General features: G+C 42.0%; 1 non-coding gene across 1 annotated transcript; it reads left to right on the forward strand.

The window, feature by feature from the left end:
- Nucleotides 1–7,503: 7,503 nt before the first annotated feature.
- On the forward strand, nt 7,504–7,575 carry TRNAV-UAC (transfer RNA valine (anticodon UAC)). The gene has a single exon. It is a non-coding gene; the product is annotated as a tRNA-Val (tRNA).
- The last annotated feature ends 5,664 nt before the right edge of the window (nt 7,576–13,239 follow it).

The following is a 13,239-nucleotide window of genomic DNA, read 5'->3' on the forward strand; positions in this document are numbered from 1 at the left end:
TTGTAATTTTCTTTATCATATCATTAGTCAGTTGAAGTGCACAATACGCTTGTCAACCTGGCCAGTCTACTGTTTTGGTTATATTATTCACAAGGTGTAACACGACTCCATCCGTCAGCTGTGTCACCACCAGTGACAAGTCATCCTTAGCAAGGCTGTGTCATCCTCAAAGGAGAAATAGTACAGACTCGTCGGAAATCTTCTTGCTCAAAGGTGTCCATCATCCCCTGCTCCTGTGTGGAGTGCAACAGCCACGAAGGTGTAGGAGCGCCATCAAAGGTGTGCTGGTGATGTGTAGTAATAATAATAATACTGTTCACACCATCACCAACAACCATTTCTCAGGTTTTTCTATCCTACTTGTCGTCACTGATGTCTTCCTTGGATGTACATCTTTCTATATTAGATTGTTCCATCTGTTCACACAATAATACGTGGAAAGGATTGTTAGTTGGCTTTAAAGTGGAACATATAAAGGATTTATCACTTACTCACCTTCCATAGGTCGCTGTACGTTTGAATGCACCATTCGTCTTACGAACAGGGTGAGAGCGTGTACGGTCTCAGAATCATCTTGAACCCCTGGGAAAACTGTTCAAGATGATTCGATTGATGGTTATAACATGACCTTTACCGCAGGTATGACCCTTGCAATCAATAGTGGTGAAAACCTTACTTATATGGGCCAAATATTTAGTGAGCGTGTGTATGACCTTACAAATATCTTCAACACGTGAAGGTGTTCAAGTATTTTTGATTGGGGATCATGACTAACTTGTTGATTTTATTAACCCTGGCAGTCGATGAGCCACAAGCCCAAATAACCAACCAACCTGGCGATTATTTTAGATGTCTTGCTTGAGTGACAACGTAGCACCTGGGTTGAGCCCAAGGACTTGTTACCCTCCTCCTTTCCGTCTGTTTTCTATCTCTTCCTCACAACACTCCCGAGAACCCTCCAGCAAACTCCACCACACTCCCCTTCCTGCCAAACCCTTCCCTCTACGTCGTCAGTAATCAAGACAGACATTCATAGTTTTATATACAGCTACCTGCTGGACCTGGACGATCATTTTATGTTAACTTATGGTTCACATTCTGGCTTCATGACCTTTAGGTGATAGCCCTGAAATCCAACAACATATATACATCCTGTTATACAACTGATGTTACTGTCTGACGTATGTATGGTGCGGCTTGATGACCTTACCTGCTGATGGTCATTAAGTCAAACATGTTATCATGTTGCAAATATCGTGATTCTTATGTTTTATTGTGGGGCACAGTTTCTGGTGTAGATATCTTTAATAACCTTTACCAGTTACTATCCAGTATAGTGAACGATAGACAGACTCCCGTGTTACAGACTCCGTATGATAAACACCTGACGAATCTCGAAACAACAAATTATTTGTTGGGTAAGATCAGAGAACGAGTCGTCCAGTGGCAGAACATAAACCTACAACACGTAACAACAACAACAACAACAACAACAACAACAAACAACTGTTATGTGAAGAGCTAGTTATTCAAAGTGAGATGATCACAAGGAAGTTAGGGATATAGAAGAGTAGGAGTGAGGTATAAGGTGGAGGCCCAGCCACCGTGGCTGGTGCTATATAGAGCAGTGAGGGATAACACCATATCTTAACCCCTGGTGATGTGTGAGCTTATAAACACTGGTGGTATTTATGGCGGCCACCAACCAGGAAGTAATGTTCACCAGGTATTGCTCTGCTCTACACTGATCCAACAACTACAAGGATAATGTTGTTATAACCTTCTTGATCATGCTGGTTATAGAAGTATTATAGATACATGTTGGTGACACAAGGATAATGTTGTTATAACCTTCTTGATCGTGCTGGTTATAGAAGTATTATAGATACATGTTGGTGACACAAGGATAATGTTGTTATAACCTTCTTGATCATGCTGGTTATAGAAGTATTATAGATACATGTTGGTGACACAAGGATAATGTTGTTATAACCTTCTTGATCATGCTGGTTATAGAAGCATTATAGATACATGTTGGTGACACATCATAATGATGGTCTCGTCTGGTGTCCACATAACCACAGTACTTTACTACAGTACATACAGTAATATCAGTCGTAACAACACTATGTATGTAGTCGTGATTACCGTAACATGTGAGTGGCAAGACTGGATGACGTAACGTAACAATATCAGACTTCATCATTCTCAATAGTTTAGGTGGATCATGTAATATTTGGCGTTGCTTCATGTTTTATCAGATGATCAAATGATGGCTGGTCTAATGACCTTCACAAGTCAATGGTCATTAAATCCCACACAGCAACCAACCACTCAGGATGACCAGGAGGGAGCCACCTGGTGCAGACCAAGTGTACCAGCCTGGTGGAGAGGATCAACTGCTCCACCTCAGGATAAGAGCTGCTCAAGTTCTGTAGTGAGGGACACTCCAAGTGGCATGTGAAACTACCAGTCTTAGTTATAAACTACCGCCCGGCTGGCCGGTGGGTGGCTGTGGCCAACATGAACCCAGGGGCTACACACACACACACACACACACACACACCGCCCACTGACCTGACCACCGGCCGGTGGGTGGGTGTGGCCAACATGAACCCAGGGGCTACACGCACACACACACACACACACACACACACCGCCCACTGACCTGACCACCGGCCGGTGGGTGGCTGTGGCCAACATGAACCCAGGGACTACACACACACACACACACACACACACACACACACACACACCGCCCACTGACCTGACCACCGGCCGGTGGGTGGCTGTGGCCAACATGAACCCAGGGGCTACACACACACACACACACACACACACACACACACACACCGCCCACTGACCTGACCACCGGCCGGTGGGTGGGTGTGGCCAACATGAACCCAGGGGCTACACGCACACATACACACACACACACACACACCGCCCACTGACCTGACCACCGGCCGGTGGGTGGCTGTGGCCAACATGAACCCAGGGGCTACACACACACACACACACACACACACACACACCGCCCACTGACCTGACCACCGGCCGGTGGGTGGCTGTGGCCAACATGAACCCAGGGGCTACACACACACACACACACACACACACACACAGAGCGGCGCCAGGCTGGAGGCGGGGCATCGTGACGTCACAGGCAAGTCCCTCCCCCCGCCAGATCCAAACATGTGTTGTGTCTGGTGATGGCGGTTCAAGATTTCCCACATTTATATTGATCTTTACATTATCATCCACTCCCAAAGTCACCTGGCATTCTTGTGTTTCAACAACAGACGTGATATATGCAACACCAGGCAAACATTGTACCATTATCTGATAGGTTAATTGGTGCACAATCAAGAACCAGTGAATTTCATCGCCGCCATAAGTAAGTAAGGAAGGTGACTTTAATGATGATAAATACGACCTGGTATGGCTGTGTCTACACACTACCGCCATCTGGTCAACATTGTACATACCAACATTTAAACTGTGACATTCAACCACAAGGTTTAAAGTCGCTCATGAAAACGCGAACTTAAAATCTATCCATTTAAATCTACCATTCATCAATAAACATTTAAACACCGTCATTTGAACGTAAACCTTCCAGCTGCGTTATTTTACCAGAGTCCTTTAAGATACGTCATATAAACACAAAACTTAAATGTACGTTAAGCTTGTGCAAACCATCATTAAATATCAAGCTTTTAAATTAGAATTGTAATGAAATTGCGAACTTTTAACTCTGTCAAATTACAGTTATTGTACAAAATGATTCACTTAATTGACAAATTTTAATGTCAGTTAATTTAACGATATCCTTTGTGGTTCATCTCTGAAACACAAACCTTTAAACTTTGTCTCTAGAACTGAACACAACCATTAAGTTTCATAACTGGAATGGAAATTTGGATAATCTATCAAAATTCGTCATATAACGCGAACTTTTAAATCCTTCCATTCAGTTGGGCCGTTACTTGCCTGGCTGCCATTCATAATATGTCCTTTTATATTGTATGTTGACTACGCTCTCATTCATTCGTCATTTGGATCGTCTCACTGATATTCCATTCATAAACTTCATTCCTAAAGCTTATTTTTGACCGCCATGTTGCTTCCTTAAGGTTTATAATTCTTTGTGTATTTAATAATAGAAGATTCAATGATATTTCTCGTGGTACTGGAATTAGAGTTAATAATGCCATCTCAGTTATTAACTCTAACTCAAGTACCACGAGAAATATCATTGAATCTTCTATTACTGAATACACAAAGAATTATAATCTTAATATTAGTGATGGTCTATACAAATTGGATAACTTTAATGTTGATAAAATGAGTAAACAATTCACCTTCTTGTCCACATAATAAGTTTATGATACGCTTGTTGTCTGTCTTGGACAATCACATGTTTACCATATGGCGTCCTAGCTACGTCTCTTCGTTGTTTATCAACAGGCTGTTATATTTCTCTCTTGTATCTCCCCTGATGATGTGAGTTTTACACGAAAGTGCACTTGGGAATTTATCGTGTTTATTTTCCCCGTGGACTCATAAGAATATACTTGATCACGTGCAAAATTGCGATCCTTTTCAATATATATATATATATACATATATATATATATATATATATATATATATATATCCCACCACTCACTACCCTTTCTAAACAGCCCACCTCCCACTCTTCTCATGCCACAAGCATCTTTTGCGCAATCCATCACTGATTCCCTAAATACATCCCATTCCTCCCCCACTCCCCTTACTTCCATTGTTCTCACCTTTTTCCATTCTGTACACAGTCTCTCCTGATACTTCTTCACACAGGTCTCCTTCCCAAGCTCACTTACTCTCACCACCTTCTTCACCCCAACATTCACTCTTCTTTTCTGAAAACCCATACTAATCTTCACCTTAGCCTCCACAAGATAATGATCAGACATCCCTCCAGTTGCACCTCTCAGCACATTGACATCCAAAAGTCTCTCTTTCGCACGCCTGTCCATTAACACGTAATCCAATAACGCTCTCTGGCCATCTCTCCTACTTACATAAGTATACTTATGTATATCTCGCTTTTTAAACCAGGTATTCCCAATCATCAGTCCTTTTTCAGGACAGTAAGAGTATTAGTGAAAGAGAAGAGAGAGGCATTTGGACGATTTTTGCAGGGAAAAAATGCAATTGAGTGGGAGAAGTATAAAAGAAAGAGACAGGAGGTCAAGAGAAAGGTGCAAGAGGTGAAAAAAAGGGCAAATGAGAGTTGGGGTGAGAGACTATCAGTAAATTTTAGGGAGAATAAAAAGATGTTCTGGAAGGAGGTAAATAGGGTGCGTAAGACAAGGGAGCAAATGGGAACTTCAGTAAAGGGCGTAAATGGGGAGGTGATAACAAGTAGTGGTGATGTGAGAAGGAGATGGAATGAGTATTTTGAAGGTTTGTTGAATGTGTCTGATGACAGAGTGGCAGATATAGGGTGTTTGGGTCGAGGTGGTGTGCAAAGTGAGAGGGTTAGGGAAAATGATTTGGTAAACAGAGAAGAGGTAGTAAAAGCTTTGCGGAAGATGAAAGCCGGCAAGGCAGCAGGTTTGGATGGTATTGCAGTGGAATTTATTAAAAAAGGGGGTGACTGTATTGTTGACTGGTTGGTAAGGTTATTTAATGTATGTATGACTCAAGGTGAGGTGCCTGAGGATTGGCGGAATGCTTGCATAGTGCCATTGTACAAAGGCAAAGGGGATAAGAGTGAGTGCTCAAATTACAGAGGTATAAGTTTGTTGAGTATTCCTGGTAAATTATATGGGAGGGTATTGATTGAGAGGGTGAAGGCATGTACAGAGCATCAGATTGGGGAAGAGCAGTGTGGTTTCAGAAGTGGTAGAGGATGTGTGGATCAGGTGTTTGCTTTGAAGAATGTATGTGAGAAATACTTAGAAAAGCAAATGGATTTGTATGTAGCATTTATGGATCTGGAGAAGGCATATGATAGAGTTGATAGAGATGCTCTGTGGAAGGTATTAAGAATATATGGTGTGGGAGGCAAGTTGTTAGAAGCAGTGAAAAGTTTTTATCGAGGATGTAAGGCATGTGTACGTGTAGGAAGAGAGGAAAGTGATTGGTTCTCAGTGAATGTAGGTTTGCGGCAGGGGTGTGTGATGTCTCCATGGTTGTTTAATTTGTTTATGGATGGGGTTGTTAGGGAGGTAAATGCAAGAGTTTTGGAAAGAGGGGCAAGTATGAAGTCTGTTGGGGATGAGAGAGCTTGGGAAGTGAGTCAGTTGTTGTTCGCTGATGATACAGCGCTGGTGGCGGATTCATGTGAGAAACTGCAGAAGCTGGTGACGGAGTTTGGTAAAGTGTGTGGAAGAAGAAAGTTAAGAGTGAATGTCAATAAGAGCAAGGTTATTAGGTACAGTAGGGTTGAGGGTCAAGTCAATTGGGAGGTGAGTTTGAATGGTGAGAGGCTGGAGGAAGTGAAGTGTTTTAGATATCTGGGAGTGGATCTGTCAGCGGATGGAACCATGGAAGCGGAAGTGGATCATAGGGTGGGGGAGGGGGCGAAAATTTTGGGAGCCTTGAAAAATGTGTGGAAGTCGAGAACATTATCCCGGAAAGCAAAAATGGGTATGTTTGAAGGAATAGTGGTTCCAACAATGTTGTATGGTTGCGAGGCGTGGGCTATGGATAGAGTTGTGCGCAGGAGGATGGATGTGCTGGAAATGAGATGTTTGAGGACAATGTGTGGTGTGAGGTGGTTTGATCGAGTAAGTAACGTAAGGGTAAGAGGATGTGTGGAAATAAAAAGAGCGTGGTTGAGAGAGCAGAAGAGGGTGTTTTGAAGTGGTTTGGGCACATGGAGAGAATGAGTGAGGAAAGATTGACCAAGAGGATATATGTGTCGGAGGTGGAGGGAACGAGGAGAAGAGGGAGACCAAATTGGAGGTGGAAAGATGGAGTGAAAAGGATTTTGTGTGATCGGGGCCTGAACATGCAGGAGGGTGAAAGGAGGGCAAGGAATAGAGTGAATTGGAGCGATGTGGTATACAGGGGTTGACGTGCTGTCAGTGGATTGAATCAAGGCATGTGAAGCGTCTGGGGTAAACCATGGAAAGCTGTGTAGGTATGTATATTGCGTGTGTGGACGTGTGTATGTACATGTGTATGGGGGGGGTTGGGCCAGTTCTTTCGTCTGTTTCCTTGCGCTACCTCGCAAACGCGGGAGACAGCGACAAAGTATAAAAAAAAAAAAAAAAAAAAAAAATATATATATATATATATATATATATATATATATATATATATATATATTTTTTTTTTTTTTTTTTTTTTATACTTTGTCGCTGTCTTCAGTATGTTTACTTTCGACAAATGAGGAACAGAAGAAGGAGCCAAGCAAGTAAATTTCGTCAATGACATCACTCTTTTCTAAACGCTGCCTCGCAAAGATTTTCATTAATTCAAATTGAAGAAACAGACGTATTTTCTATTGTCTGGTTAGCTCAGTGGTAGAGCGTGAGTCTTACACACTCAAGGCCGTGGGTTCGAGACCCACACCAGACATATCTTTTGTCTTTTTCTTTTTTCATTTTGTCCGCATCACATGTGTGCAACATTCAGTATCTTTGTCCAACGTTATAGTGAAGATCTTCACAATAAATTGGTGTTTTCGACCTTATCTGAAAGGGTCAGGTCCACCAAGACGTCCTTGAAATCTTCCAGAAGCTTCTGGCGATCCTCCTCCAACTGCTGGGCACATCAGAGTTAACATGGGCCGGACATCGGTTGTGGAACGACTTAATCTGCTTCCGGTAGTTAGCAGGGATGATAATGAGGGCTCTGACCTCATACCAGGTCAGCTTAGTTCCAGTCTATTGCTTAGTTCCAGTCTATTGCAACGACAATGAAAAAGTAAAACTCATTTCTTCGTGGAAAATTGAGAGGAAAACACGACAGCAACATGGAGATTTACTCTGTGGTTATTTTGCCGGCTAGTCGGCAACGGTCGGTCAAAAACTATTTTGCCGTGGTAATCTCAGTGCTTCATATAATACTATGTCACAAAATATGTTCTTGGGGGCGTAGCTCAGTGGTAGAGCACTCGCTTGGCATGCGAGAGGACCCGGGTTCAAACCCCGGCGCTTCCATTTTTGTTATTTGGGAAATTCATTGTTTTCAGTCTTATATATATATATATATATATATATATATATATATATATATATATATATATATATATATATATATATATATATATATATATACATATATCGTCCGATCAGGGAAGTTAAGCAACGTTGGGTCTGGTTAGTACTTGGATGGGTGACCATCTGGGAACACCAGATGCTGTTATCCCTGGGGATAGGGAAGAAAGAATACTTGCCATGTATTCCCTGCGTGGCGTACAAGGCGACTAAAATGGGAGGGACCAAAAGGCCGGAAATCCTTTACTCTCATTTTCAATTTTTCAAAAGACGGAACAGAGAAGACATAAAGATATTGTAAAGATGTAACTAATATAAGATATAAGAATGAATGGAAGATACGGATGTAGCTGAAACAAGGAGTAATGAAGATTAAGGTGCAATGAAAATTATTCTGTAGTGAAGATAAATGTATATGTTAAAATTTTGTATTGAACATCAAGAAGTAATGATAATGATGAGAGTGTAGTGACGATGAGGGTTTAGTTAGGGAAAGGTGACAATTGCCTTTACAATGATACTAAGGAGGCAACACAATGAGGAACACAAACTTTCCAAAGCTACGTTCAAGTCAGACTTTGAACTAAGTTCGGTAAACAGAAGGATGATGTTAAGATGAGAGTGTAGTGAAGAAGAGTATATTGTCAAGATAGGTTGTAGTGAAGATACGAATGTAGTGAAGATACGAATTTAGTAGAGATAAGGGTTATTAAAGAGTAAAGTTTATTCAAAATTATTATGTAGTGAAGATAAGAACTACTTTTAGTGAACATCAGGGAGTGCAATGATGATGGTATGGTAGAAATAACGGTGTAGTGAAGAAGAGGGTGTAGCGAAGATATATTTAGTGAAAATAAGCTAGTAGTGAAGATACACGTTAGTGAATATGAGGTTGTATTGATCTGATCCCCCAAATCCTCCAAACTACGTTCAAGGGCGGATCCAAAGCCAACCGAAAAGGCTATTTCTCTGTGTATTGTTAGTGGTGGTGGTGGTATGTAGGTGTGTGTAATCATCTATTTGCACTGTATTAGGAGGGAGTTTTACACTCGTGGGGCCCCGTGTAAGTAAGTTGTTTGTGTGAGCGGGTAAAATTTAAAGCCTTCCTTGAAACCAACTTGGTCAAGATAAGGTCATATGAAGATGAGGTTGTAGTGAAGATTATGATAAGCCTTGCATAGTGAATATAAAGGGATTAAGGAGAGGAGATGTAGTAAAGAAGATTATAGTGAACACAAAAGGATTCAAGCTACGTGCAGGGTCAGCCTACGGGCTTGAACTTACATTTTAAGTCAAAGGCATCACCAGTACACCCCGGCCAGCATTAAAGTTTATCCGTACACACAAACACACACACACACACACACACACATAAGTACATATATATATATTTATACTGTGCCAGAAGCGTTAACAAAAGCTCATTTGGTGAAATCGTGTTTCCTCACATTAAATGTTATCCCAGATGTTCAAAATTCTTCTCTTTGGTCTTTCATTTTCTATGTTTTCCACTTGACTTTCTTCACTCGAAGTGATTTACCGTTCATGTTTTAGATTAAACTATATTTGTCAATTGACCAATTCCCTCTCCCATCTCATCATGAGGCTTCTTATTGTTCTTTGATTTGAATCTTCAGTTTTCACCTCGCCTTCAACATGATAACCTCTGAATCTGTGAGTGTGTAATTACCTATTTTTACTGTGTGAGGAGAGAGTTCTACACTCGCCAGGCCAAATCTCTAGAACATTCCGTACTATTATACAACTTGTAAGATTTATGTATGGTGTCTGCCTTAACCATGACCTCATTCTTCTTATTCCATTCATCAACCACTCTTCTATGAACTTTGAAATTACTTCTCTGAATATATTTGAACAATATTGCCCTAATTTCATGCTATGTTCTCTAGGTTTGTGTGTGTGTGTGTGTGTGTGTGTGTGTGTGTGTGTGTGTGTGTGTGTGTTCTCAGAAAGTAACTATTATTCAACAATGATTTCCCAAAAGCCATTTACCTCATATCCTTTTATTTCGATGCTGGAAAATGGCTAAATTTTCGTCAAAGTGTTTTTTGTCTTATTAGTATTTATAATGATTTATTGATTCAAAAAGTATTGGTATTTCGAAACTATTTACATCCTTCAACATCTCTAGCCATCTTCACTACACTCTCAACACCATTGGCCATCCTGACTATTTCTTCGACACCTTTAGATTTCATCAAATAATGATCGCAACAAAACTAAATAAATCCGTCTACATATCCAGATTTGTATAGGATTTAATCTGGATAGATCTGGTTATGTGACGTCACATGACCCAGGGGTATATAAGGCCGGCGGCGAGAGAAGTGTAATCATTTGAGGATGGGACTCCGTACCGACAACATCTCCTCTCACACTCTCCGGCAAGAAGAAAATTTGGTAAGTGCACCTCAGGCCGGAGTCAAAATGAGCGTTCCAGTTGTAAAGTTGACCCAGAAGGATGTAAATGACCTGGTGGTCATGAGAGAGGTGGGTCGGGGAGGCAACGCCAAGATTGAAACGGTGTTGTTCCGTGGATCGTGTTGCGTCATCAAAACCCTTCTGGACGGAGTGAGTTGGAAAAGTCTTATGGATGAAGCCGACATTCACAGGAGACTGGCTGGGGCTGGAGGAGCCCCTCTACTTCGAGCAGTGTGCCGCAACCCCCCATTGATCATCTTAAGCCACACTGGCCAGCCTTATGATAAGTACATGAGAACATGTCGGTCGGACGAGGAACTGGTCGAGTCCGCCATCATGGTCGCTCGTCGGCTGATGGAAATCCATAAGAAAAACATTGTCCATAATGACGTCAAGGTCGAGAATGTGACGGTGACGATGGGTGAGAAGCCAGAGTTTCACATCATCGACTTCGGCTTGAGCGTTAAGAAGGGAAGCTGCGTTGAGTACAATGTTCCTGACCTGTGGTTGGCCCCTGAGGTCAGGGAGCGCAAGCCGGTCTCCCCAGCCAGTGACGTCTTCTCTTTTGGGCATCTAATGAGGCACGTGTCCATCCTGGTCAGGAAGCAGGGTGTGCGGGAAAGCCTCCAGGATCTTTACCAAACAGCGACCCACAGCGACCCCTCAGAGAGACCAGCTCTGCCACTTATTATTGGTGAGCTGAAGAAGGTGATGAGGTCAGTCCGCCGGAGGCGTACCAGAGGAGGGGGCCAACGGAACCAGAGGAAGGGCAGGAAATGAGGTGCCCTTCCTCAACTATCTACCTCACAATAAAAACTTTGTTTTAGAGGAAATTTTGCTTTTAATGTAATGGGAAAGAACTTTGTTTTAGAGGAAATCATTATTTCTATATAGCTTAAAACGGGAGAGACCTTTATTTTAGAGGAAATTAAAATATTTATTTAAAACGGGAAAAAATTATGGAACTCGACATGCAACCACCTCCTCGTGGTGAGTTCTGGGTGATAAGAGATCAAACATCTCTTATCAGCTAAGAGTTGCATACAAACGTATTTCCTGATAAGTAAAAGACAACTGGATAATGTTCTTATGATCTTAAATGTTCTTAGAGTCTGGCTAGTGTTATCTTGGAGGTCTTCTATCCCCTACAGCTCGGGCTGGGCCCAGACTGCATCATGGACAACGATAAATGATCTTAGCCTAGCTATAATGGACAACGATAAATGATTTTAGCCTAGCTGTAATGGACAACGATAAATGATCTTAGCCTAGCCATCATGGTAAATGATAAATGATCTTATCCTTACTATCATGGACAACGATAAATGGTCTTAGCCTAGCCATCAAGGCCCATTTTCAGTCATCCATCTTAAATTTGCATGTTTTTCTAATATCATTAGTAGTTTTAACCATATAGAAGACTGACTTGGTTCAGTTGTATGTTTTCATACAAGAACAAATTGAAGTGTCCCAAGCATTTTGAAATGGCATTTGTACTACTTAACTCTCGATGTTAGTGAAAACATGTGAGATAACCACGACTGAGCAGCTTTCCTGTGTGCTATGAATTTTTGACCTTCCTCTTTCCTCCTCTCTCTCTCTCTCTCTCTCTCTCTCTCTCTCTCTCTCTCTCTCTCTCTCTCTCTCTCTCTCTCTCTCTCTCTCTCTCTCTCTCTCTCTCTCTCTCTCTCTCTCTCTCTCATCAAAATATTCGAAATTATGTAATTCAATGTAGCCAATATATTGTGGATGAGAGAGCTTGGGAAGTGAGTCAGTTGTTGTTCGCTGATGATACAGCGCTGGTGACTGAGTTTGGTAAAGTGTGTGAAAGAAGAAAGTTAAGAGTAAATGTGAATAAGAGCAAGGTTATTAGGTACAGTAGGGTTGAGGGTCAAGTCAATTGGGAGGTAAGTTTGAATAGAGAAAAACTGGAGGAAGTAAAGTGTTTTAGATATCTGGGAGTGGATCTGGCAGCGGATGGAACCATGAAAGCGGAAGTGAATCATAGGGTGGGGGAGGGGGCGAAAATCCTGGGAGCCTTGAAGAATGTGTGGAAGTCGAGAACATTATCTCGGAAAGCAAAAATGGGTATGTTTGAAGGAATAGTGGTTCCAACAATGTTGTATGGTTGCGAGGCGTGGGCTATGGATAGAGTTGTGCGCAGGAGGGTGGATGTGCTGGAAATAAGACGTTTGAGGACAATGTATAGTGTGAGGTGGTTTGATGGAGTAAGTAATGTAAGGGTAAGAGAGATGTGTGGAAATAAAAAGAGCGTGGTTGAGAGAGCAGAAGAGGGTGTTTTGAAATGGTTTGGGCACATGGAGAGAATGAGTGAGGAAAGATTGACCAAGAGGATATATGTGTCGGAGGTGGAGGGAACGAGGAGAAGTGGGAGACCAAATTGGAGGTGGAGAGATGGAGTGAAAAAGATTTTGAGTGATCGGGGCCTGAACATGCAGGAGGGTGAAAGGCGGGCAAGGAATAGAGTGAATTGGAACGATGTGGTATACCGGGGTTGACGTGCTGTCAGTGGATTGAATCAGGGCATGTGAAGCGTCTGGGGTAAACCATGGAAAGTTGT

Source organism: Panulirus ornatus, chromosome 12, assembly GCF_036320965.1.
Source record: "Panulirus ornatus isolate Po-2019 chromosome 12, ASM3632096v1, whole genome shotgun sequence".
In the NCBI taxonomy this organism is placed as follows: Eukaryota; Metazoa; Arthropoda; class Malacostraca; order Decapoda; family Palinuridae; genus Panulirus; species Panulirus ornatus.